The sequence below is a fragment of the Schistocerca serialis genome, chromosome 2 (assembly GCF_023864345.2).
Source record: "Schistocerca serialis cubense isolate TAMUIC-IGC-003099 chromosome 2, iqSchSeri2.2, whole genome shotgun sequence".
In the NCBI taxonomy this organism is placed as follows: Eukaryota; Metazoa; Arthropoda; class Insecta; order Orthoptera; family Acrididae; genus Schistocerca; species Schistocerca serialis.
The window spans coordinates 638,857,124-638,884,460 of NC_064639.1; positions in this window are offsets into that span (position 1 = coordinate 638,857,124).

Sequence of the window (27,337 nt, forward strand, 5' to 3'; positions counted from 1 at the left end):
AAAAGAGCCTTGGAATGTCAGCTTTAGACATTTCAGCGTATACCTGAGCCACACGCTGTGTCAGTTCATAAAGAATGTGAGTCAGAACTGTGTCTTCGCGCTACATCCCGGACATAGTCTATAGGTGACGAATCAGGCAAATCAGTTAATGTTTTGTATATTACTCAAGGCGTTTTTGTTGTGAATGTGTTATCTTGGTGGAATATGCTGTTGGTACCCTGATTGTGAAGTGTATGACAACGGGGTGGACCATTCTTGCGACATACTGGTGAGCATTCCGTCTCCCTCCAAAAGTTATCTAAAACTAGTTTGTTGTCATAGTTAATAGTTCCCAAACTATGATTCCAGAAGCTGCAGAGCTATGAGGCGAGGGTCACTGTTTCTTGTGATTTTTGGCAACGTCATCTATGGACACGGAGTCACAATGAATGCCACAGATAGAAGAGACTCGTTGCCGGAAGCCCTAGGAAGCCTCTGTGTCACAGTTCCCTCTGGCTCTACGTTAGGCACAACTCTGATGTCTATGTTATGGTATGAGTGGTAAACGAGATCTCAGCTCAGCTTCCATTAGTGGTCGCCGTGCCTTAAACTCTGTCCCAATATCAATTGTTGTCAGTCTGTTCGTCAGTCACCCGAACAATCCTACGATCTTCTCGTGGTGTAGACGTTCTAGAAGCACCCGTGCTAATCTTCTTGCCACAGTGTTGTCCTGAGTCCATCTTTCCGCAACTCGTTTTGCAGTCATTTGGAAAGACACGAATAGCTATATGTCGGTGCTCATATACCCGCATTGCAGTCTCTCTAAGTTGCATATACGTTGCTCAGGATTCGTCCTAAGTCGAAAATAAGCAGATAAGATCCACGTGCCCATCCTCTGGACATGTTTTGGAGCAATCTGCACCTGAAAATTTCCAGTAACGTTAGCCTCACCCAATACGCATTTAAATACTGACACTGTTCGTTAACTTATATGTCTTAGAACTAATGAAAATAAATTTATATAATGATGAAATATTACTCAATATATGCCACAATTACGGAAATACTGGAGCATGAGTTTGGTTACGTTCGATCAAGGTGATTATAGGGGAACACTTTCAGCTCAGAGATCATATCTGTAAATATTATTGTATAATAAGTAGATTTTGTAATCTTTAAGAACATTTCTCGTGGGAAAAAAGAGATCTGGCTAAAATACTAAAAATGTATTAAAAATAGTTTTCACTGCAATAAAATATTTATTTACAATGATTACCAGTTTCGGCCAGAATGTGACCATTTTCATGCCATTGTGTAGCTGTAGGCGGTGGCGGTGGACGGAGCACGGGCGTCAACTACTCTCTGAAGCATTCGAAAGGAGTTCATCTGTGCCGGGATCTGTAAGTTAAAGGGCTTGTAAACAAAAGTGAATAGGGGTTGGCTCCCTATAAATCGGTGGCTCAACTGGGCGTCGATTATATGATGGGTCCAATCATTTCCTTAAGAGAAACGCTGACGCTATCCGTGTTTTCAAAGCTAATAGGTAATGCTTCAAAGCTAATATGTAATGCGCACGTCTTCTGTAATCTGCTCATTAATATATTTTCAGTTGTCCCTCTACATATCGTAATTTCTAACTGTTTCAATTGCTATAATTACCTACTCTGATCCTGTACGTGCAAAATCGTCAGACCATCTTCACTTTCAAACAATGGATATCAAGTTCACAATGTGAATGGCTACGGCCGCCCCTCCAAGAACTACTAAGCTGGAAAGCGCCCATGTGTTCCTTGTGCCTCAACTTGAAGGACCCACCTGTCGGTTCATTGTGTTTGTTTCTCAACGTCTTATTTTAAATTATTCCTCAATTCAGTTCGTAACAAACTAATTGATTTAAACACGTAAATTTTATTCCACTTACGTATACAATGCTAACTACCTGGTGTTTAGTTTCGCCCGTACAGGAACGATGGAATTCTTGGTGCTTTTACTCAGGAAATGTGAAACAATCCTATCCAGTACAAAGGAGAAAAACGTGCTCTTGTTTGGGAATAAAGCGGATAACATCTGGCCGGTGGCGGATGTACCAGGAAGTTGGCACGACGGCGCTGGGTTTCTCAGCGCGCTCACTTCGTGCTGCGGCCGTCAGCCGTACGCAACGCGTTCATCAGATGCTGCCCGACTTGATGAACCACGGAAGGGGCAGGGTCGTGACGTAGCGTCTCATCTCATCTAAGAGAGGCGCGGCAAAGTCTGGAGGCAGACGCGTTCCTCGGAGGGGTGGAAACAGGAGAAGACATCGCAAGGGGTCACCTAATACGGACGCCATCTTCTCCGAAATGGTTGCGTTTAAACCTAGGCTCGAGCTTCGCAATGAAGGGTTCTAAGTGATGAGTGAAACGGAGCTTCTGTTGTTTACTGTCATGCCATCACTGTGTTTTTGTGACGCTTACTCATTTATACACACTCCAATCTACCTTGGTCCTCTACGGGTGAAATAGAGTTTAACAGAATCCTCGATTTTTCCCACCTTGTAGAAATGCTGTATAGAATTACAAGCGATAAATAAATCCTTTCTAAACAAAATAAATATGGTTTCACAGTTTTTGATCTTTAAAATAGATTAAACTTGCAAATGCAAAAATCTAATGCTCATTATAAAGGAAGAGAAGCACATGGAAATATGAAACCACCATGCATTCAGTTTCTAGAACTCTTCTGTCATGCATTTCCGAACGCTGCCGTAACGTTTAGGGTCGTTACACACCTCCATCACTCAAACGCACCATAGTGTAAAATGAAAGCAATGTGGTCTGGATTCTGGAGCTGGAAGAAATGTTCGTCATCAATACGTGTGACGATCAGTCCTTGATCGCCAGAACATGCATAAACGTCTACAACAGAGACAGGGCATATAACACTTAAAATGACAAGCCGGAGAAGTGCTCTAAGCTCGGCAATTTTCTAGGTGCTATTCGAGAGAGTAAGCAATCTGAAGAAACAGTATGTACGCGTTGCAAGATCATCATGTTGTGGTCTACTAATTATTTAATTTACTTAACTCGAGCCCCCAATAATGATACAGAATCCCAAAACCACAACGGCCGGCCGGAGTGGCCGTGCGGTTCTAGGCGCTACAGTCTGGAGCCGAGCGACCGCTCCGGTTGCAGGTTCGAATCCTGCCTCGGACATGGATGTGTGTGATGTCCTTAGGTTAGTTAGGTTTAATTAGTTCTGAGTTCTAGGCGACTGATGACGTCAGAAGTTAAGTCGCATAGTGCTCAGAGCCATTTGAACCATTTTGAGCCAAAACCACAACTCTCTTTACAAACCTAGCTTGTGGTTGTTCGTTGTCCATCGTTACGGACTTCTTATGCGAGTCTGTAGTAATGTCAGATTTCATAAATGACAAACAAAAAACTTGGAATAATCTTGGTTTATTATACATCGCTCGGAAAATGCAACAGATCTTATGCTCTGGACTACTGCCTCAGTGAATCAGTGTTGCAACCTTCACCCTATGCAGAAACAATGCGGCGCCACCTTGTAATCACGCGCGCGGACGCACACACACACACACACACACATACACACACACACACACACACACACACACACACACACATACACACTAGTTTTCTCCAAAATCTCTGCCAAGACTTGCAACACAACAATCAAATGTAGCGTAGGATTTAGGATGAGTAGGATTCAGGCTGTGGGCTGTGCAAAGAATAGTAATACATTTTCAATAGAACAAAATGTTGACCAGCCCGTAACGAACATTAAACATGGTTACACACAATCAATACGACGAAATGTATTCCATCAACAACAAAAATGAAATGTAGCCGGTCGGCCTAAACAATCAGAAATTTACAATGGTTGGGTCTCGGCCAAAATCAGTAATAATATCTGAGATAACATCATCAGTACAATAGAGGATGAAAAACAAAATCTTCAGCTTAACTAGGATCATAACACACAACTACATATCGACTACTACTGTTACTGTTAACGGATAGCTACACACAACTCTCTACTAAACTAATTACAAACATATCTTAATAATTCTTACACAATAACACAACAATAGGTTATTTGCGTAAAATGAGTAACAAAGTGATTTCTCAGCTAAATGTGTCAACTACTGAGTCCCCACACGACCTAGTTCAAACAAAACGCCTGAGGTTTAATGCAATTATTAACGCTCACAGCATGCAGTAAACAAATTTGAACTGCTCTCGTTCACAGTTCACACACCTGCACTCCGTGTATCAACACCAAGGAACCTCAACTTGCTACATGACAACCACGGATTAACATGCAAAATTCGTGGCTAGCAAACATACGCAATGCACCTCTCGCGTACCACACACTGCACTGCTTTAACTAAAACCAACTACTTCTATCGTCAGCTGCAAAGGCGCTCAGGCAGTGCTCCATCGATATCTGTCTGTCTGGGAAAAGACAGTAACCGTTCCACCAGGCTGTTGTGTCTACACGGAACTTACGCCACGCTCGCAGACCGTAGTGCTGCCCACCAGCTTCTCCATGACGTCGCTCCTGGCTCTACTCAGATCTCGCTCGTTCGTCTCCTTAGCAACAATAGGCTACCGCTTTCAGATCCAGCCGTTATGCACACCTCGGCCGCTCTGCCAGTCCAGCCCCTTGCGGCACTACGACGGCTCGGCCACTGCTATCATCGTGGCGATGGCGCTGGACTCGAGAAGAGATTTACTGATTCCACTTGCTGCAGCTGACTGACCGCACCTTCATCCATGCTTTCAACCATTTCAGTCACAGCGGTGCTCACGGAATTACGTGCCCGCCCTGTGGTGTCACCGCCAGACACCACACTTGCTAGGTGGTAGCTTTAAATCGGCCGCGGTCCATTAGTACATGTCGGACCCGCGTGTCGCCACTGTCAGTGATCGCAGACCGAGCGCCACCACACGGCAGATCTCGAGACACTTACTAGCACTCGCCCAGTTGTACGGACGACTTTGCTAGCGACTACACGGACGGAGACTCTCTCATTTGCCGAGAATATAGATAGCATAGCCTTCAGCTAAGTCAATGGCTACGACCTAGGAAGGCGCCATAGCAATTGATAGTTATCGTATGAAGCATGTCTCATCAAGAACGATGTATACAAATGATGGATTAAAGTTAAGTATTCCAGCAGCTACGTACTTTTCTTTATAGCATTCATTACGTATCCTGTTTCAGACCTCAAGCTGGCCTTCTCTAGCAATATAGCATGCATTTCGGTCTCCTCAAACAACACTGTATCGGCACTTCTGTCGACACATCATATTGGCAACGAGGCTTAAAAGAGGATTTCGCGTTCGTATTGCTCTACTTTGCTTGTGTCATGGCTTCGCCACAATCTCCAGATGTACTGTCCGAATTTTATCGCTTGCAGAATCAGCAGACGCAGGCGTTATTGGATGCCCTTGGACAGCTCGTGCAGGGTCAATGTGCAATGCCAACCGATGCGGCAGCCGCCGCTTCACTGCTACCACAGCCACAACATGCTGTTGCACCCCCGTTCCGGCTATTTGACCCGGCAATGGAAACCTGGACGGAGTGGTCACGCCAATTAGGATTTCATCTCGCCGCCTACAGAATTCAAGGTAACGAGCGGCAGCCTCACTTATTGTTGTGTGTAGGGGTGCAGACGTACCGTGTGATAGTGAAATTGTTTCCCCGACGCGACGTAGCAACTCTGTCCTACGAAGAAATTTTGTCTGCATTAGATGCATATTTCAAAGAATCAGTTAATGTAGTTGCAAAAAGGTATACGTTCTTTCGTACAAAACGTACGGCCGGTCAAACTAATCGGGAGTGGGTTGCCACTTTGCAAGGCCTTACCAGGGATTGTGCTTTTGAGTGTGAATGTGGACTCCCTTATTCAGATAATATGGTACATGATGCAATTGCGCAGAACGTTACTGATGTTCGTATACGGGAGCAAATTTTGAAACTAGTCAATCCCTCCCTTCAACAAGTGATAGACATATTGGATAGCCAAGACACACTTGACTTTGATCAGGAATCATTTGCAACTTCGCCAGCTGTGTGTCACATTAACCAGCCCGCTGGGCGAGCTGCACGGAACTGTAAACAGCCCTCGCGCACGTCCGCGCAGCCACGTGTGCCGCGCAAGCACACAAATGCAGTGAAATCATGCCCGCGGTGTGCTACTAGACATTTGCGTGAGAATTGCCCGTCACGCCAAGCTATTTGCTTTTTCTGTAATAAAAAAGGACATGTTCAGAGTATTTGCCAGAAAAAGCTCAGATCGGACACTAAAAACAACGATTCCAGGCCCTTTGCTTCGCGCCGAAATCGCACCAAGAATGCTCAGGCTCGTGAACCTTCGCCCATGGACATCCATGTAGTTAATTCCACTCCGCCCAGTGCCACTCTCTCTAACAGTGACTGTGTTCGTCCCACAAAAAGTGTGCGTCTACATCTACGGAAATCACGTCAAGTCGCGAGTGCTTCTGTACCAGTGTCTGTCCACGTTGCACGAGACAGTCGCTCTTGTCGTCAGCAGGACAATAAACTTTTTGTAGACTTGGACATTAATGGCACCGTGATCCCATTCCAGCTCGATACCGGAGCTGCGGTTTCTCTGATCAATAAAGACACGTACAAGCAACTGGGCACTCCTCCGTTGCGTGCCGCAAATGTTCAGCTAACTACATATTCAGGTAACACGATCCCTTTGTTAGGACAGTGCAGCCTTCTTATAACATACAAGGGACAAACAAAACTTGTGTCATTTTACGTCCTTCGTTCTTCTTCTGCAGTGAACTTGTTTGGTTTAGATTTATTTCAGTTGTTTAACTTGTCTGTCGTAAATCAGGTCCCATCAGTGAACCGGACTGTGCCTTCAGCCAGTGTTTCTCGTCTATGTGAAGAATTTGCAGACATTTTTGCACCGGGCCTTGGTTGCGCTAAGAACTATAAAGCACATTTGGAACTGAAAGTACACGCGCAACCGAAATTTTTCAGAGCGCGCAATGTTCCCCACGCATTGCGTGATGAGGTCGCAAGAACATTACACAATTTAGGAACACAAGGTGTGATTGAACGTGTGCCGGCTTCTCTCTGGGCATCACCCTTAGTGATTTTGCCAATACCTTCCGGAAAACTGAGACTTTGCGTTAACTTCAAGGCCACAGTGAATCCACAACTAGTGATTGCAACTTTTCCTTTATCCCGCCCGGAAGATCTTTTTGACAAACTGTGCCCGGGTACATATTTTTCGAAGTTGGACCTAGCAGATGCGTACTTGCAAATACCGGTGGACGAAAAATCCCAGTCCAGAACACCTCCATGCCATACAAGACTTGCCTTCGCCGCAGAATTTGAAGTAGCTACAGAGTGTGCTGGGAAACATTAATTATTATACTATCTATGTGCCGCAAGCCTCTTCCATTTCAGCTCCGCTTCATCGCTTACGCCATAAAGGTGTTCCGTTCGTCTGGTCGACGGAATGCGAACGCGCCTTTCGGCAGTTGAAATCGGCGTTGCTTTCTAATACTTGCCTTACGCCATTCGATCCCCAGAAACCCCTATTGTTGATGGTAGATGCATCGGATTTCGGGATCGGTGCTATGCTTGCGCACAAAGATGGATTGCATGATCACCCTATTGCCTTTGCGTCCAAATTGCTCTCGTCTGCGCAAAGAAATTATTCACAGATAGAGAAAGAAGCTTTGGCTCTCGTGTTTGGTGTTACAAAGTTTCACGATTTCTTGTATGGTCGTCACTTTACCATCATCACAGACCACAAACCTTTGACGTCACTTTTTCATCCGAACAAGCCTGTACCTCCACGTACAGCGCAGAAATTTATTCGCTGGTCTATTTTCCTCTCGCAGTACCGCTACGGTATCTTGTATCGGTCCACTGCTAAGCACGGAAACGACGATGCGTTGTCCCGTTTGCCTATTGCTGAGGACAGAGCATTCGATTCCTCCGAACTTGCTTGCATGTTCATTCATGCGGAAACCGATGACGTGGTCGAATCGTTTACGATTGATTTTCGTTGTGTAGCTACGGCCACAGCTGCTGACCCTGTCCTTGCTACCGTTTTGCGTTTTGTTGCTACGCAATGGCCTTTGTCAAAGTCACAGATAGAGGATCCGTTGGTTCGCAGATTTTTTGCTCACATAGAGAACCTTTTTGTTCGACGTGGTGTTTTGTTGTTGCGTTCTGATAATGATCAGTCCAGAGTCGTGGTCCCACGTTCGTTACAGTCCTCTGTCTTACGGCTTCTTCACCAAGGACATTGGGGTATAGTGCGAACGAAACAACTTGCTCGTCAGCACTGTACTTGGTTCGGAATCGATGCTGTGATTACGAATATGTGCTCTTCTTGCATGGCGTGTGCCGAACAACAATCCGCACTGCAGAGGAAATTCTTTACATGGCCCAAAGCCACTTCGCCTTGGCAACGCTTGCACATCGATTTTGCTGGTCCATTCTGGAATGCTCGATGGTTGGTTGTGGTGGATTCTTTCAGTAATTTTCCTTTTGTTGTCCGGATGTCTTCCACGACGTCAACTGCCACCATCCAAGCGTTGTCTGCTATCTTTTGCATTGAAGGTCTTCCACAGACTATTGTTTCCGACAATGGCCCACAATTCATGTCCGCAGAATTTCAGTCATTCTGCAAGGCCAATGGTATTCAATATCTGACGTCCGCGCCGTTTTCGCCTCAGTCAAACGGTGCCGCTGAACGATTGGTCCGGACTTTCAAGTCACAGAAGTCAAGTTGAAAGAGTCGCATTCTCGGGAGGACGCGTTATTGCTCTTCTTGTCCTCGTATCGCTCTCAGTCCCGAGATGGTCGTTCGCCGGCGGAGTTGCTCCACGGTAGTCCTCATCGAACCTTTATGTCTTTGTTGCATCCGCCACATCATGTTACTGTGCAGCGGAAGACTCCTGCTTTTGCTCCAGGCGACGTTGTATTCTATCGCAACTATCGAGGTTCACGGCGTTGGCTCGCAGGGCGCATTCTTCGCTGCCTCGGCCGCGCGATGTATTTGGTTTTGGGGGCCTCTGGTGAGGTGCGTCGGCATCTCAATCAGCTGCGCCTCTGTCGTCGCCTGGGTTCTGCCGCTCCCCGTCTGCTTTCAGCGACGGTGCCGTCCGGTCAGCGCCCTGGGGACCCATCTACTGGCTCGCCTCATCCCCAGGTGTTACCTACGCTGCCTTCCATTTTGCCCCATGGCGACGCGCCGCCGCCGCCGGTTCTCCCGCCGGCGCCACCCGCAGTGGACGCGTCGCTGCAGCCGCCAAGCGCCTCCCTGGGTCACGCGCCGCCGATCGCTTCCCGTGACCAGATGTCCTCCGCCATGGACCTCTTGACCGCTGCGGACCACTTGGCGTCTTCGCGCGTCGGGTACCCCGACGCGATGGAGGTGACCCTTCGGACCCTCCTGTCTCTCTATGGGCGCATACGCCGCATGTTGGCGTGCACCCTTGACTAGGTTTTCAGGCGTTTCCTAGCTCCCCTCGGACCGAATGGCCGGGTGCGCGTGGCGCAGCCTCGCCTGTTGTTAGGCTCCCCACCTCATCGTATACGTCAAAATGGGGTCCTCCCCACGGCGGGCGGAAGCCTTATAACACGACCGTTCGCCGATTTGCGTGGGAGGAATGTGGTGTCACCGCCAGACACCACACTTGCTAGGTGGTAGCTTTAAATCGGCCGCGGTCCATTAGTACATGTCGGACCCGCGTGTCGCCACTGTCAGTGATCGCAGACCGAGCGCCACCACACGGCAGATCTCGAGAGACTTACTAGCACTCGCCCAATTGTACGGACGACTTTGCTAACGACTACACGGACGGAGACTCTCTCATTTGCCGAGAATATAGATAGCATAGCCTTCAGCTAAGTCAATGGCTACGACCTAGCAAGGCGCCATAGCAATTGATAGTTATCGTATGAAACATGTCTCATCAAGAACGATGTATACAAATGATGGATTAAAGTTAAGTATTCCAGCAGCTACGTACTTTTCTTTATAACATTCATTACGTATCCTGTTTCAGACCTCAAGCCAGCCTGCTTGAGTTTAAGTGCGTACTTTCGGTTACCCGTCACTGTGGACTGGCTGTCTTGTCAGTCCACAACACGCCCTTTCCGCCCTCTCGTGGTTCCAGCGCCACCGATAAACTGACTCTCTGGAGGTGGGGAGAACAACTGTGCCATTCAACATGCCACAATATCCTCACCTCCCTCTCCCCCCCCCCCCCCCCAAGAAGTTTTTAACCTCCTCCCTAGCCAGCAGACGAGGGCAACGCACACAGAGTCTGCAATGAAACAACATGAAACTAGCTCGAACAATCACTATCAAACATAGTTACACCTGCCATGTCCTCATATACCATTTCTGAGTCAGACACATTTAAAAAAAAAATAGTTCTGAGCACTATGGGACTTAACTTCCGAGGTCATCAGTCCCCTAGAACTTAGAACTACTTAAACCTAACTAACCTAAAGACATCAGACACATCCATGCCCGAGGCAGGATTCGAACCTGCGACCGTAGCGGCCACGCGGTTCCAAACTGAAGCGCTTAGAACCGCACGGCCACACCGGCCGGCTCAGACACATTTAAAACAGGCTTTACACAACTACACACATTTAAAATAAAACCCAACACTACTCTGCCTGGACAAAACATTCCAAGGCGACATGCAGTCATAGACAACTAGTACCTCAAAAATTCTTGGCTCTACATTCACTGTCTAGCATCTGCACTGCGGCAGTAATAGAGAACATCCGACTAGAATCCTGGCTAACTAGCTTTGGGCACTACCCCACAGTGCGCGAAAGCAACCCTGTCCAAACTGACACCTAGTAGGGCTCCTCCGGCCATCCAACATTGAAGACACATATAATATAAAAAATTAATGGAATAGATGATAGTAAAATGTTGAAATGCGTGGCTTTTTAAAATGTATTGAATTAATGAGATTAATTTTTCAGCATGAATGACAAGCACAATAAGCTGAGCTATGCCTGGAAATAAGTTCGTATTAGTTCATATTATTTTGCAGGGCGAAGTAGTTTCTTTCTCCGCTGTAGATTTGTGCTTACCATTCTTTATAATGCTACGTTTGGTCGCTGTGTTCACCTTTGAAGTCTTGACTGTGTTCCCATTAAGCTTATCGGATCTTCGTAATTTTTCAAAGTACACAAGTGGGCTTCAGTTTTTGTAATTGTCGTACTATTTGAAATAACAACTCACACGGCTTTTCTGTTAATAAAACAATACTGTATTTTTATAAACGGTGCACATATGAAATACATACTCCTCACTTATTCACAGCGACCCCAAAATGGAGGTCTACAATTACTCGCTAAAAATGGCGTGCTACTCACTCGTTCACTAGCTGAACGCGAATCCTCCCTTCCTCATACTGATATTGGAAAATCTCTCTTTTTTAACAACTGAAAATCAAAAATACCTGACAGTAGGGTTAGGTTCTATGATGGGCTACAGCTTCATCTTTTCTCTTTGCCTTTAAAGAAGACGAAAACATAAAAGAAACGCAAATGGTTTATCACAGTGCAATCGATGTTGATGTAGCATTCTCAACACCGACGTTTTTGAGATTCCCGATTCTCGCGCAATTTGTCTGCTGCTGATGTGCGGATTAGCCGCAACAACAGCTGAACACCTACTTGGGCACCATCATTTGTTGCATGTCATGGCTGACGTTTCACATGTGGCTGAACACTTCTTGTTTCTTTAAATAACGTAACTATCCGGCGAACGGTCCAGACACTTGGTTGATGTCGTCCAGGATACCGAGCAGCATACATAGCACACGCCCTTTGGGCATTTTGATTACAACAGCCATACATCATCACGATGTTGACTTTTTCCGCAATTGTTAATCGGTCCATTTTAATGTATCACGAAACCAATAGCTTCCGCACTAGCGGAATGTTACGTGATACCACGTACTTATAAGTTTGTGACCCTTTTTATCACACACAGTATCTCCTCCCAAATGAAAATCACCATACAAGTCCACCACACAATGCACAAATCTGGTATCCCGACGACAACAGACAGAATAACATCACAGCAAAAACACACTTCGTGGCTCACGCCAGCAAATCACGCACCATGCCCCAGGAAACAATCCACGCACCTGAAAACAGAAACAGCAGTACAACTCTCCCCTTAAGCTTGGCCAACCAAAAACGTCAGCTAATCCTGTCCGAGCATATTCCCGTTGTCAACTGAATTGGATTAACCACGATCTGCCGAAGCTATGGAGAGAGTTCCGACACTGCGTAGCAAGAAACCGCCCATGGAGAGCCACCGTACATGACAGCTAATTCCCGTGCACGCAGTCTGCGCCCAGCACATCACTAGCCGCCATAACTGAGGTAATACACAGGAAAGCAAGACACAATCTCTTATCTATTATTCTAATACTATCAGGCTACGCCAGCACCACCCATGCTCTGCTACCAAATGTAGCGTAGAATAGATGGATTCGGGCTGCGAGTTGTGCATTGGTGAGGTTCAATTTAATAATTGAATGGCTTATTTTTAAAAGAGGACAGCTCGCGATTGATAAATTTTTCAGGAGATAAAAAAAACATTCTACATCGTTGTCTAACAATTTAATGGTTAATTTGTTTCTGCCACGTGAAATAATGCTTTTTCCAGACTGGATAAGGCTAACATTACGTAGTTTGAATAGTATTTGTAGCTGCTATGCTGATTTCTTTTTTACCTGGTGTTGTCCCCTTACAGAAATAAATGGGAAGGCAAAACAATTTTAAGCCACTTAAAATTACGTGAAAGTAAGACCTTATAATAAATTAATATCAGTAACTAGAGCGCAACAATTTAACATAAAATAAATAGGTCTCTGTTGAGCGGAATATTAGAAAAATGCATTATTTTCCTCAGAATTAAAAGAAATGATCGTATGGGACTGATGACCAGGAGTGTCCACATCTACATCTACATCTACATTTATACTCCGCAAGCCACCCAACGGTGTGGCGGAGGGCACTTTACGTGCCACTGTCATTACCTCCCTTTTCTGTTCCAGTCGCGTATGGTTCGCGGGAAGAACGACTGTCCGAAAGCTTCCGTGCGCGCTCGAATCTCTCCAATTTTACATTCGTGATCTCCTCGGGAGGTATAAGTAGGAGGAAGCAATATATTCGATACCTCATCCAGAAACGCACCCTCTCGAAACCTGGCGAGCAAGCTACACCGCGATGCAGAGCGCCTTTTGCGATTTTCTAATGCTGCAACTTCTCTGTATACTACAGCATCATCCGCGAAGAGCCGCATAGAACTTCCGATACTATCTACTAGGTCATTTAAATATATTGTGAAAACCAATGGTCCCATAACACTCCCCTGTGGTACGCCAGAGGTTACTTTAACGTCTGTAGACGTCTCTCCTTTGAGAACAACATGCTGTGTTCTGTTTGATAAAAACTCTTCAATCCAGCCACACAGCTGGTCTGATATTCCGTAGGCTCTTACTTTGTTTATCAGGTGACAGTGCGGAACTGTATCGAAGGCCTTCCGGAAGTCAGTGGCATCTACCTGGGAGCCTGTATCTAATATTTTCTGGGTCTCATGAACAAATAAAGCGAGTTGGGCCTCACACGATCGCTGTTTCCAGAATCCATGTTCATTCCTACAGAGTAGATTCTGGGTTTCCAAAAACGACATGATACTCGAGCAAAAAACATGTTCTAAAATTCTACAACAGATCGACGTCAGAGATGTAGGTCTATAGTTTTGGCCATCTGCTCGACGGCCCTTCTTGAAGACTGGGACTACCTGTGCTCTTTTCCAATCATTTGGAGCCTTCCGTTCCTCTAGGGACTTGCGGTACACGGCTGTTAGAAGGGGAGCAAGTTCTTTCGCGTACTCTGTGTAGAATCGAATTGGTATCCCGTCAGGTCCAGTGGGCTTTCCTCTGTTGAGTGATTCCAGTTGCTTTTCTATTCCTTGGACACTTATTTCGATGTCAGCCATTTTTTCCTTTGTGCGAGGATTTAGAGAAGGAACTGCAGTACGGTCATCCTCTGTGAAACAGCTTTGGAAAAAGGTGTTTAGTATTTCAGCTTTATGCGTGTCATCCTCTGTTACAATACCAACATCATCCCGGAGTGTCTGGATATGCTGTTTCGAGCCACTTACTGATTTAACGTAAGACCAGAACTTCCTAGGATTTTCTGTCAAGGCGGTACATAGAATTTTACTTTCAAATTCACTGAACGCTTCACGCATAGCCCTCCTTACGCTAACTTTGACATCGTTTAGCTTCTGTTTGTCTGAGAGGTTTCGGCTGCGTTTAAAATTGGAGTGAAGCTCTCTCTGCTTTCGCAGTAGTTTCCTAACTTTGTTGTTGAACCACGGTGGGTTTTTCCCGTCCCTTACAGTTTTACTCGGCACGTACCTGTCTAAAACGCATTTTACGATTGCCTTGAACTTTTTTCATAAACACTCAACATTGTCAGTGTCGGAACAGAAATTTTCGTTTTGATCTGTTAGGTAGTCAGAAATCTGCCTTCTATTACTCTTGCTAAACAGAGAAACCTTCCTCCCTTTTTTATATTCCTATTAACTTCCATATTCAGGGATGCTGCAACGGCCTTATGATCACTAATTCCCTTTTCTGCACTTACAGAATCGAAAAGTTCGGGTCTGTTTGTTATCAGTAGGTCGAAGATGTTATCTCCACGAGTCGGTTCTCTGTTTAATTGCTCAAGGTAATTTTCGGATAGTGCACTCAGTATAATGTCACTCGATGCTTTGTCCTTACCACCCGTCCTAAGCTTCTGAGTGTACCAGTCTATATTTGGGAAATTGAAATCTCCACCTAAGACTGTAACACGATGAGAAAATTTATGTGAAATGTATTCCAAATTATCTCTCAGTTGTTCTGCCACTAATGCTGCTGAGTCGGGAGATCGGTAAAAGGAGCCAATTATTAACCTAGATCGGTTGTTGAGTGTAACCTCCACCCATAATAATTCACAGGAACTATCCACTTCTACTTCACTACAGGATAAACTACTACTAACAGCGACAAACACGCCACCACCGGTTGCATGCAATCTATCCTTTCTAAATACCGTCTGTGCCTTTGTAAAAATTTCGCCAGAATTTATCTCTGGCTTCAGCCAGCTTTCTGTACCTATAACGATTTCAGCTTCGGTGCTTTCTATCAGCGCTTGAAGTTCCGGTACTTTACCAATGCAGCTTCAAAGTTCAAATGGCTCTGAGCACTATGGGACTCAACTGATGTGGTCATCAGTCCCCTAGAACTTAGAACTACTTAAACCTACCTAACCCAAGGACATCACACACATCCATACCCGAGGCAGGATTCGAACCTGCGACCGTAGCAGCAGCGCGGCTCCGGACTGGAGCGCCTAGAACCGCACGGCCACCGCGGCCGGCAATGCAGCTTCGACAGTTTACAATCATAATACCGATTGCTACTTGGTCCGCGCATGTCCTGACTTTGCACCGCACCATTTGAGGCTGTTGCCCTTTCTGTACTTGCCCGAGGCCATCTAACCTAAAAAAACCGCCCAGTCCACGCCACACAACCCCTGCTACCCGTGTAGCCGCTTGCTGCGTGTAGTCGACTCCTGACCTATCCAGCGGAACCCGAAAACCCACCACCCTATGGCGCAAGTCGAGGAATCTGCAGCCCACACGATCGCAGAACCGTCTCAGCCTCTGATTCAGACCCTCCACTCGGCTCTGTACCAGAGGTCCGCAGTCAGTCGTGCCGACGATGCTGCAGATGGTGAGCTCTGCTTTCATCCCGCTAGCGAGACTGGCAGTCTTCACCAAATCAGATAGCCGCCGGAAGCCAGAGAGGATTTCCTCCGATCCATAGCGACACACATCATTTGTGCCGACATGAGCGACCACCTACAGATGGGTGCACCCTGTACCCTTCACGGCATCCGGAAGGACCCTTTCCACTTCTGGAATGACTCCCACCGGTATGCACACGGAGAGCACATTGGTTTTCTTCCCCTCTCTTGCTGCCATATCCCTAAGGGGCCCCATTACGCGCCTGACGTTGGAGCTTCCAACTACCAGTAAGCCCACCCTCTGCGACAGCCCGGATTTTGCAGACTGAGGGGCAACCTCTGTGGAAGTTCGGCCGTCGAGTTGCAAGTCTTTTCAGTTGACGCTACATTGGGCGGCTTGTGGTCGACGACGATGAGGAGAACACAGCAGCCAGTCCCAGAGCGGAGAAAATCTCCAACCAGCCGGGAATCGAACCCGGTCCCATTGCATGGCAGTCATAAGGGCTGAAAACTTAGTTATATTACAATTCACAGTCATGTTTTCAAGCTCATTTAAATTATAAAAGAATAACTTGGTATTTACAATGCTTTTGAACCTAAACAATTAAGTAATAAATTTATAGCTCTAAGTGTTCACAAACGTACGCTACGTTCATAAAAAAATGAAACTTGTTACAAAACATGACTGTGTCTAGCTACTTTTTTAGTAATTTTCATCAACTTTTGTGGAAAGCCACGTCTTCGCCTCATTATAAAAAGACTTCATACTGTGAAAATGCTAGACAGTTTAGTGGATTTAGAGTCTAACGATATACGGCTCAGCAACTGTTTGCCCCTCTCTTATAAACTATACTCACAGTACAGAAACTACTGGGGAACAAATGCTACTTTGTGCCGTTTTCTTGTGCCTCTTTCCACTGTTTCCGGTGGTATGACGGCATTTTTGTATAAAGGGATCAACGAGATTAAAAAACAAAAAATACTATATAGTTTGCTTTTCCTGCATAAACTTTAAACCGACCATGGCAGCTGAATTTGGTGATAAGTGACATACACTGATCTAGAATAAGCACTCGTTCGCACACTCATAACTTTCTTTTCGCGATATCAAAGTTTCTGTCAGGTGGTAGAATATCCTTCAATGGGGAATTAGTGGTAGATTTTGTCAACAGTAGCATTGTTATGCCATATGATTGCGTTCTTGTCTCCGCATACATGTCTTAACAAATGGTATTCTTTTACGTCTTTGGGAACAAAGTTGCCAATGTAGTGGAACCGGTATAGAATGATGGACACTTCATTGCGACCTTTCGTATCTGTGCTGTTGTCGTGATAACAGTAAAAATATACCTTCCATTTGTTTTCAGGTTAGTATCTCATGATTAAAAACCCATACCACACTAAAAAGAAATTCTTTCCTTGCTTTTTCATCATATTTGGAACTTCAAACTCAGAGACGCTGATGTTAATATTATCTGTTAAGAAATCAATCAAAGCTTACACTAAAAAGCACTAATTGCTCCATTTTTCATGGAGTTGTTCCCTTTTAGAAACAACTGGAGAATTAAATCAGATCCCTACAGGCGGCAAGACATTAACAGCGACCGGTTTTAGTTCCATTAGATCCATCTATGTAACAAGAAACCGAAACCAACAAAATTTGAATTCCAAGTTTTTGAGAAGTTTTTTAGTATGAACCGATTCAATCAACGGCATAAAAGTACGCTTCCAATGAAATAAAATACTTCCGTTGCCAGTAAAGAACTTAATCAGGGCTACACACATCAGCTGAAGAAAATGTCTTTCATTAAATCAAAGAATTAAATCCAAACTTTCCACTAATATATATAACCAGGCCACCACCTTCACCTACGCTGCTGTTTTTATTCTGGGGACTAGTCACATCATTCCTATGGAGCCAGACAATCCCTACGTCAGAATTACGATGTGTCTTATAGCTAATATTTCGTATTGTGTAACTTAAAGTTATGTTATGGTTAATAATGCAAATAGTTAAGTGCATTTAAATGACACAGGAAATCGCTCACAGAATACCGGTTCTGGTTTCATGCAAAATTTGACAATCTTTCGACTGAAATAAGTTGAATGGGATTAAAGGGCTAAAAACATACAAAACCAAAAATTAGTAGAAAATACAAAAATGAAAATCTGACGGAATGTTATCAAGAGATATGACTCTGTTTGAACAGAGGCTTACAAAACTGTAACTGGATTTCGTCTAGTTAAAGTAAGTTATTGATGTATCTTTATTGAGGTTTTAATTAATAAATTAATACTAGATACATCATTTTAAGTAAAACTATTTGTCAGAGCGAAATTATTTGGATCCATGTATGTTAGCCAGGAGATCAAAGATAAAGTCTGGCTACCGAAAATCGTTCTAGGTCATTTAGCATTACCCAGGGTGCACGTTCAGTATTCCATTGTGGACGCGAGCTAGTTTACACGAAGTGTTTTCATCACCTGCTTCAGTGAAATACATCAACTGCTTCGAAAAGCGTTCCTAAAAAGTTTCAGTAATGATGTGCAGTGTTCTAGTTAGTTGGTAGAATCCATCTCCCACAAAACCCATTATGTCAACATGAATAAGAGGTGGTTCTGACATACAACAATGTGAGTAATTCCTAAAAGAGAAAACAAATTCAAAAACTTTAACCATTGGTAGCAATCGATTTTGGATTGATGAAGCGAGAAGCGAGTTAAATGGAACTACACAGTTCTTGCGTTTTCATCTGTTCCTACAGTAGAGTTCCGCAGCGCATGTCAGTAGCCCTTCGTTTGTTAATCTTCCACGGTCTTTGTGATTGTGTGTGGACGCAAGCTGAGTTGGCAACACTTCACTCTCAGCTCCAGGCTGTGCTGGCTTCGCAGCCTGAGGCTTCAGTGGCTGGGTCGGTCCTGGTGATCCAGCGGACATCCAGCACGACCCATGAGTCTGCCAATCGGTCTGCACCAATGGTCACCTCTGTTGCTGCTCGCACTGAGGTTGACCACTTACCCGTCCTCGAGTGGGAGATCGCCTCGAAGTGTGGCAAGCTGCGAGAGACTTCCCAGTTGGCCAAACGTAAGGCCTCATCGGTTAGTCTGATAAAGTGTTTCCAGGTGCTATCTGTGACTGCCATCGTCCCTCAGCCAGATGCAGTCGCTTGTCGTGTTTCAGCCTGCAAAATCCGGGTAGTCACAGAGGGTGTGTTTATTGGTAGCTGGGAGCTCCTATATTAGGCACGTTTTGAGGCCCCTTAGGGACATGGCCGTCAAGGAGGGGAAGAAAGCGTCTGCACTACCTGTGCATACAGAGTGGAGTCATTTCAGACATGGAACAGGTCCTTACGGATTCCCTGAAGAGAACAGGATAGAGCCAACTGCAGGTGGTGGTTCACGTCGGTAATAAACATGTGAGTCGCTGTGGATTCTCTCTCGTTTCGATAAGCAATCAGAAGTGGTACAGGCTACTGGTCTTGCTTGCAAGATCAAAGCAGAGATCACCATCTGCAGCACAGTCGACAGAACCGATTGTGGATCTCTCGTAAGAGGCGAATGGAGAGTTCAAGTCAGATGTAGGCTGAAGATACCTCACCTTGCGCCATAGGATGGTGGGGTTTCGGGTTCCGCTAAAATGATCAGGAGTCCACTACACGGAGAAGGCTGCTACACGGGTAGCAGAGGGTGTGTGCCGTGCACTGAACCGATTTTTAGGTTAGAGCATCTCGCGGACACACAAAAAGGGATTCAGTCTCAAAAGATGCATGTCGAACACAGGAAGAACATATAGCTAGGAATTCTCAGTATAACACTTGTGAAATGTGGAAAAGTACCGGAGCTCCAAACGCTAATAGAAAGCACTTATGCTCAATTCATTGCAGGCAGTGAAAGCAGGCTAAAGTCGGTGATAAATTCAGCCAAAATTTTTGCGAAGGATCGAACGGTATTCAGAAAGGAGAGGCTAAAGGCAGTTGCCGTGTTGTTGCCGTTAGAAGAAGTTTATCTTGTAGCGAAATTGAAGTGCGTATTTTCTGTGAGTTTGTATAAAATAATAATTGAATCCTTTTACTGATCTCCCAACTCAGATGCTACTATTGCTGAAAGGTTCAATGAAAACTTGAGTGTAATTTGAAACATTCTGGCTCATACTATTGCAATCTACCATCGATTAGTTGGTGAAATTACATGTTTAAAACCGTAGGTACGAAAAAAATCTCATCCGAAATTGTGATAAACACATTCGCTGAAAATTATTTCGAGCAATTAGTTTATGAGCCCACTCCAATATTAAACGGTTTTGAAAATACACTTGATCTCTTAGCAACAACTAATCGTGAGCTAATAACATTCTTCAAAACGGATGCAAGGATTAGTGAACACAGGGTAGCCGTAGCAAGACTGCATACCGTAACTTCCAAATAAATTAAAAAACGACGGAGCTGATCCCCCCATGAAACAGAACACTGTCGCAAAAACAACAAAAAAAGCATGCCAATGTTAAACGAAAAATATATCTACTCAAAAATCAGATAAAAGTTCTCTTGATCCCTTCCTGAGAGACAATCTCAACTCCTTCTAAATTAACAATGTAACTGTAGACCAATATGGCTTGAATTCAGAGAAATCGTATCGATAGCAACTATAAGATTCATACCAAATAAATTAAAAAACGACGGAGTTGATCCCCCCATGAAACAGAACACTGTCGCAAAAACAACAAAAAAAGCATGCCAATGTTAAACGAATGCAATATCTCAAAGATGGGCGACCTTATGAAGAAGCTCGAAATTTAGCGTGGACTCCAATGTCAGATGCTTATAACGGTTTCCAGCACGAGACTTTGTCTCAAAATATGGCAGGAAATCCAAAGAGAAGCTGGTCGTATGTAAAGTATGCTAGCGGCAATAGACAATCAACGCCTTCTCTGTGCGACAGCAATGGAAATACTATCGATTTCACTGCTACTACAGCAGAATTTTTAGACACTGTCCTCTGAAATTCCTTCAGCTAAGAGGACGAAGTATGAAGAACAGCTGCCAACATGAGTAACTTAGAAGTAGAAAACCTCGGAGTAGTGAATCCCTTTAAATATCTCAATAAATGCAAGTCTTCCGGTCCTGACTATACAAATTAGGTTCCTCTCAGAGTATGCTAATACGATAGACTCATAATTAACAATCATATACAACCGCTCGCTCTACGAAAGATCTGTACCCAAAGATCGGAAAGTTTCACAGATCACACCAATATTCAAGGAAGGCAGTTGAGTAATCCACTAAACTACTGGCCCATATCAATAACGGCGATATGCAACAGGATTTTGGAATGTATGTCGTATTCGAATTACCTGTAAGAGAACGGTCTATTGACACACAGTGAACACGGATTTAGAAAACATCGTCCTTCTGAAACACAACTAGCTCTTTACTATCGACATGGGATTTACAGTTGATTGCGTATTTCTAGATTTCCAGAAGGCTTTTGTCACCTTACCGCACAAGCGGCTTGTAATCCAATTGTTTACTAATAAAATATCGTCTCAGTTATGCGACTCGATTCGTGGTTTCCTGTCACTGAGGTCACAATTCGTTGTAACTGATGGAAAGTCATGGAGTAAAACATAAGTGATATCTGGCATTTCCAAGGTAAAAGTATATGTCCTCTGCTGTTCCTGATCGACATAAACCACTTAGGAGACAATCTGAGCAGCTTTCTTAGGTTGTCTGCAGATGATGCTGTCATTTATCATCAAGTAAAATCATCAGAAGATCAAAATAAATTGCAAAACGGTTTACAAAAGATAGCTGTATGCCAATTGTCCCTAAATTATGAAAAGTGTGAGGTTATCCACATGATTGCTAAAACGTATCCGTTGAACTTCGGTTACACGATAAATCTAAAGGCTGTAGCTTCAACTACATACCAATGAATTACAATTACGAAAGACTTAAATTTCAAAGAAGACATGGAAAATGTTGTGAGGAAGGCGAACCAAAGACTCCAATTTACTGTCAGAACATTTGAGAGATGCAACAGATCTACTAAAGAGAGTGCGTACTCTACGCTTGTCCGTCATCTGCTTTGCGTGTGGGATCCTTACCGGGTCGGAATACATCGAGAAAGGTAAATAGGGGCAGCACGTTTTGTACCAACAAAAAATAGGGAAGAGAATGTCACGGACATGATACAGGATTTGGGGTGGACAGCATTAAAACAAAGGAGCTTCTCACGAAATTTCAATCACCAACTTTCTGCTCCGAAAGCGAAAATATTTTGTTGACGTTGACCTACGTAGGGAGAAACGATCATCGTAGTAAAATAGGGAAAATCGGAGCTCGCACAGAAATATGTAGGTGTTCGTTTTTTCAGCGTGCTCTTCTTGAGTGGAATAATAGAGAATTATTGTGTAGGTGGTTCGATGAACCCTCTGTCAAGCACTTAAGTGTGATTTGCGGAGTATCCATGTAGAAGTAAGTGTAGATGAGTCTGAGAGAGATCTGGCGATCTTGCTGGCCAAAGTAGGGTTTGGCAAGCACGAAGACAAGCAATAGAAACTCTCGCCGTGTGCGGACTGGTGTTATCTTGCTGAAATGTAGGTCAATAATGGCTTTCTATGAGCAGCAATACAACGAGGCGTAGTATATCGTCGACGTATCGCTATACTGTAAGGGTGCCAGCGCAAGGGGTCCCTGTAAGAAAGGAAAGGGCATCCCGTACCTTCACTCCCGGTTGTCGGGCTGTATGGTGGGCGATAGCCAAGTTAGTATCCCACAGCTGTCCAGGGCATCTCCATTTGAACCTGCGACCGTAGCGGTCGCGCGGTTCCAGACTGAAGCACCGCTCGGTGACACCGGCCGACGCCACTGCTGAAGTCCTTGTTTATATACAGTGGTCAAAGATGGTCGCCGCAAGGGCCACCGTTAGCTAAACCTCTTTTCTGTGAACCGTCTATCAATGGTCCATGTGTGTCTCAGAAGCACCTGTTGCACGTCGGAATCGATGATAATGATGAATCCAGTCTCTGAGTGCCCCTCTGACGACTGCTTGTATTTATTATTTTGTCGTGTCCCTAGCTCAATCACTTCCTTCAAGACGCTGTGATCAGCGATGGTTCACCCATTCCTGCCAAAATAGTCGACTAGAGGCATTGATCCTACTCAAATATCGACTGATTCGCCGTTTGCTTCAACCGTCTTTTTTGAGCCCAATTACACGTTTTCCCTCGAATGCTGACATCTACGTGTACTGTTCACGCACCTGTCTGCGAGGCACAGTTAGTTTACTACTGAGTACACAGTATGAGATACACGAAGACTTTATGCCCTGGCAGCGACATGTCCTCTGTTTAACATCCTTGCAAACTGCTCGGTGAAATTGTACTGCAGCGTCACACATTCATCCATCGACCGCCAAAGTTTACAGTTTTGCATTTTCCCTCAGATTTGTGAGCAGTTTGCATAAGTCCTTCATGGTGCTTTTTTTTTCTTGGAGTGTAGCATTCAACACCAGTTTTCACCATGTGAAACCACATTCTATTTTTAGTAGATCTGGATTTACTGAACGATGTAGTGTCAGGGTTATCAGGACACTGGTTTCATGTTCCGCAGCAGTAGACTAGAAGTCCGCGTCCTGAGCGAGCTGCCGCACAAGTTACGGCACTCGATTCGATGCTTACACTAACCGAACTGTAACGACTGCCAGATGGTTACCGAGCGAGATAGCACAGGGATTTAGACACAGGACTCGCATTCTGCATTTATGGGGTACGAATTTTTGTCCAACGCTGCTGCTATAGGTTTTGATTATTTTCTCAGTCCTCAATAGGGCAAATTCCGGGACAGACCCTTTGAAAAACATATTGCTGATTTCCTTCTCCATCTACAAACAAATTGAGCTTGCGATATAACAGTAATGATGCCCTCGTCGATGGGACGTTGTTCTAAACGTTCCTTTCTTCCTTAGAATGATTACTTAAACAAGGCCTTCACTATCCTTGTCCAGTGCGTCGAAGTGACCTTCACTGACGGTAAATATTGTCCTAACACTCCTTCCTTCCAAAGATTAAATACTGTAATAGCGCCAGAAGGAGATCTAGTACACTAGCCCAATGATGGTCGTACAAACCACAACATCACGAAGCTACATCACTTGATGTAGTTTTGCAGTATAATAGGTAGAATACATGATTAAATTTAAATATGATTTTGAGTACAACGGTGTAAAATTTGTACTCAGGGCTGCCGTCTCTGTCGGCTACAATGGCTCTAAATCGCCTGGACGTTGAACCGAAGTGAGAGTGAATGACAGGTATGGAGATCCCAACCTTCTTCAGTTCTACGCCAGAGTCCGTTATTCGAAGTCGCTGGCGGTTTTGTGGCGTGTCATTCTATCGGCAATTCATGACCAGATGTTTCCATTGGATGAGACATCTGGAGAACGTGACGGCCAAGACAACAATGGGACATCCTCCCTATCGTGGTATTAATAATCGAAACGTCCTGGGACACGGGCTCGAATCCCACCACCGCTTAAATTTCGGATAAAAATCGTCAGTAATGGTGGCCGAAGAATTCCGGCATAACAAATCACCCTAATTCAGTCGACGGCCTTGTCAAAGAGGCGGAGGAGCGGACAGAGGTTCATGTCACTCTCTAGCCCTTGAGGTGGGAAACTCCCCCTAAAGACGGATGAATCAGCAGTGATCAACGGAATGAAGATGCAGAAGGCAATGGAAACCACTGCATTAAAGACACATATTGTTTATCTACAGGATATGTGGCCTCTAACAGAAAAAGTGTCGTGGTGGTTTCTCTATTGACAAACGATTCCGAATGAAATGTCCGAACACAGAATGGGCAAAGGATAGGACGCGTGGAAGCGTGAACCCAGGCTGAGCACGTCATTTTTCCTTAAAAAATTAAAAATCTTATTTAGAAATATGCCAGCAATCAGAACGATAATTAAAACCACAATCTTCTCTAGCATCTGATATATAATAATGAACAGCAAGTTTGTCTTACACAAGCAGTCTTTAAGACAAGAGAAAAATCAGTTTAATCAACAAGCTACATTACACAAGCAAATTTAATACTGAGAAACAATAAATAATTGATGTAACTACTGTTTATCACAATAAGTAGGACGAAGGCACCCTTTCCCCATGCAGGGGCCATTCAAAAAACACTGTAGACAAGTTAAAGTCACCCAAAATTTTTAAACGGGCGTAAGCCGCTTAAATAAAACACGACGAGTATAACAGAGGAATAAAGGAAAGATTCCCAAATTAAATTACACAACAAACAAGAACAAGAATCAATGCTCCCAGAAAGAGGGCAGATTTACAACTTCAAATCTGGTAATCTTCCAATGAACTACAAGAAGTTTGCAACCAAGTTACGCAGCAGTGAATTATAGATGTAATTTAAACGTTCAAAAACTTACGTACAGTAAATGTTCGTAAACTCACGTAGAGAATATAGATTCTTACCTTCGTTACATAACAGCACAAGACAGGGCAAGCTCGAAAAGACACTTACTTAAAACCACCCATCAAATACAATATCAGAAAACCTTACTCGTTTAGCAGCTGCAGCTGGAACTAAAACTCCAGTGAGAGTCAAAAGACCACCGAAGACGCCGTCCGAGTGCACGCACAGGCCGAAATATAAAAATACGTACCGCGGGCAAGCACCGCGTCAATTACAGTGTCACGACTCAGAAGCCAAGACTGTCAACAAACAGCATACACATTACGACATTAAGTCAAAGTGCTCCGCCAATAAGGTGTTCGGTTTTTTCAAGACTTAATAAATCCCTTAAAGTAACGTAATGTTCGCGAAGCAATTACTTAACTCTAATAAGGATTACAACTTTTAATCATAAGCAGAAATTTCAATTACCATACTAAAAGTCCTCCTATAAGAAGATAAGATATTTTTGATAACCAATATCAGATTTACCAAGAAATCCAATGATCTTTTGAAACTACAGAATATCCGCCTGGCACGGACATTACGCTTAACATTTATAGATAAGATTGAGGTTGCAAAACCTCAAGATTTAAACCCATCTCAAACAAATTTGAAAGAACATTAGTTTAAAATATTAAAAACTGATTCAACATTGCTCAAAACTTAAATCTAAGGATCATAAAATAGAAATAGCAATGCACATTAAGTACCACCGGCAGAATCGGGGCAGAACTGTTCAAGGACAAATTTACCGCTTCAGTCAGTGGCCTATCTGAGTAAACGTTCATGTAACCCAAGGCTAACTCAGGGGTGCTAACAGACCAGCTGCCCGTGCAAATTTCTTGTACACACATAAATAGAAATCACTAGGCAAATCAGCAACTTAACACTCGCGGCTTCACATAGGTTACAGTAGTTGCAAGAAAACCTCATATTTCAAACTCCACAGGCGAGTTTTGCTGAGCGAATAAACACAATATACACCACAACTTCTTCAGTACTCCATATGCCATCATTCAAAACACTATTCCGGCCGCCAACATCCAAACTGCACATGGTGAGAACATTCAAGAAGGCAAACTGCTGGTCCAGTCCCTCTCCAAAATCCTCTCAGTCCGTAGCTGCTACAGCCTCGTATCAACACCTACTAGCAAACCGCGGCACAGGTCCCGCCATTTCCTCACTTTATTATTTAATCATATGGCTAGTGCCCCCCCTCCCGGGCAGGCCGTTCGCCGGATGCCGGTCTTTCGATTTGACGCCACTTCGGCGACCTGCAGTCGATGAGGATGATAGGATGACGATGAGGACAGCACAACACCCAGTCCCCGGGCGAAGCAAATTTTTCCGACCCAGCCGGGAATTTCATCCGGGCCCAGAGGATTGACAATCCGTCACGCTGACCATTCAGCTACCGGGGGCGGACATTTCCTCACTCGTAAACAGCGATAAACCGAGCGAATCAGTGCGGCTTTCGCGCCTCCTACCGGGACGCCAATCAAACAGAGAATCGAAAGATAACACAACGCCGCCACTGCTCAGCGAACTAGTCCTCAATTCGGATTACTGAGAAGGCTGCCAAGGGGAAGGTCACCAGGAGAAAAAGACTGAATAACCAAAGAAAGGGTATCGTTCTAAGGGTAACGTTCTACAAGTCATGCGTGGCATGTCAGAAGTCTGAATGTGGTAGGGAAGCTAGGAAATCTGAAAAGGGAAAGACTAAGGCTGAGCTTAGATGTAGTGGTCGTCAATGAAATGAAATGGAAAGCAGACAAGCATTTCTGGACAGATGAGTGCAAAATAGTATCAACAGCAGCAGAAAATGATATAACGGGAGTAGGGTTCGTTATGAACAGGAAGGTAGGGCAGAGAATAAGTTCCTGTGACCAGTCCACTGACAGGATTATTCACATCAGAATCGACAGCACCGACAACTATAGTTCAGGTATATACGCCGACGTCGCAGAGAGATGATGAAGAGGCAGAGAAAAGTCAATGAAGATCCTGAAAGGGTAGTTCAGTACGTAAAGGAG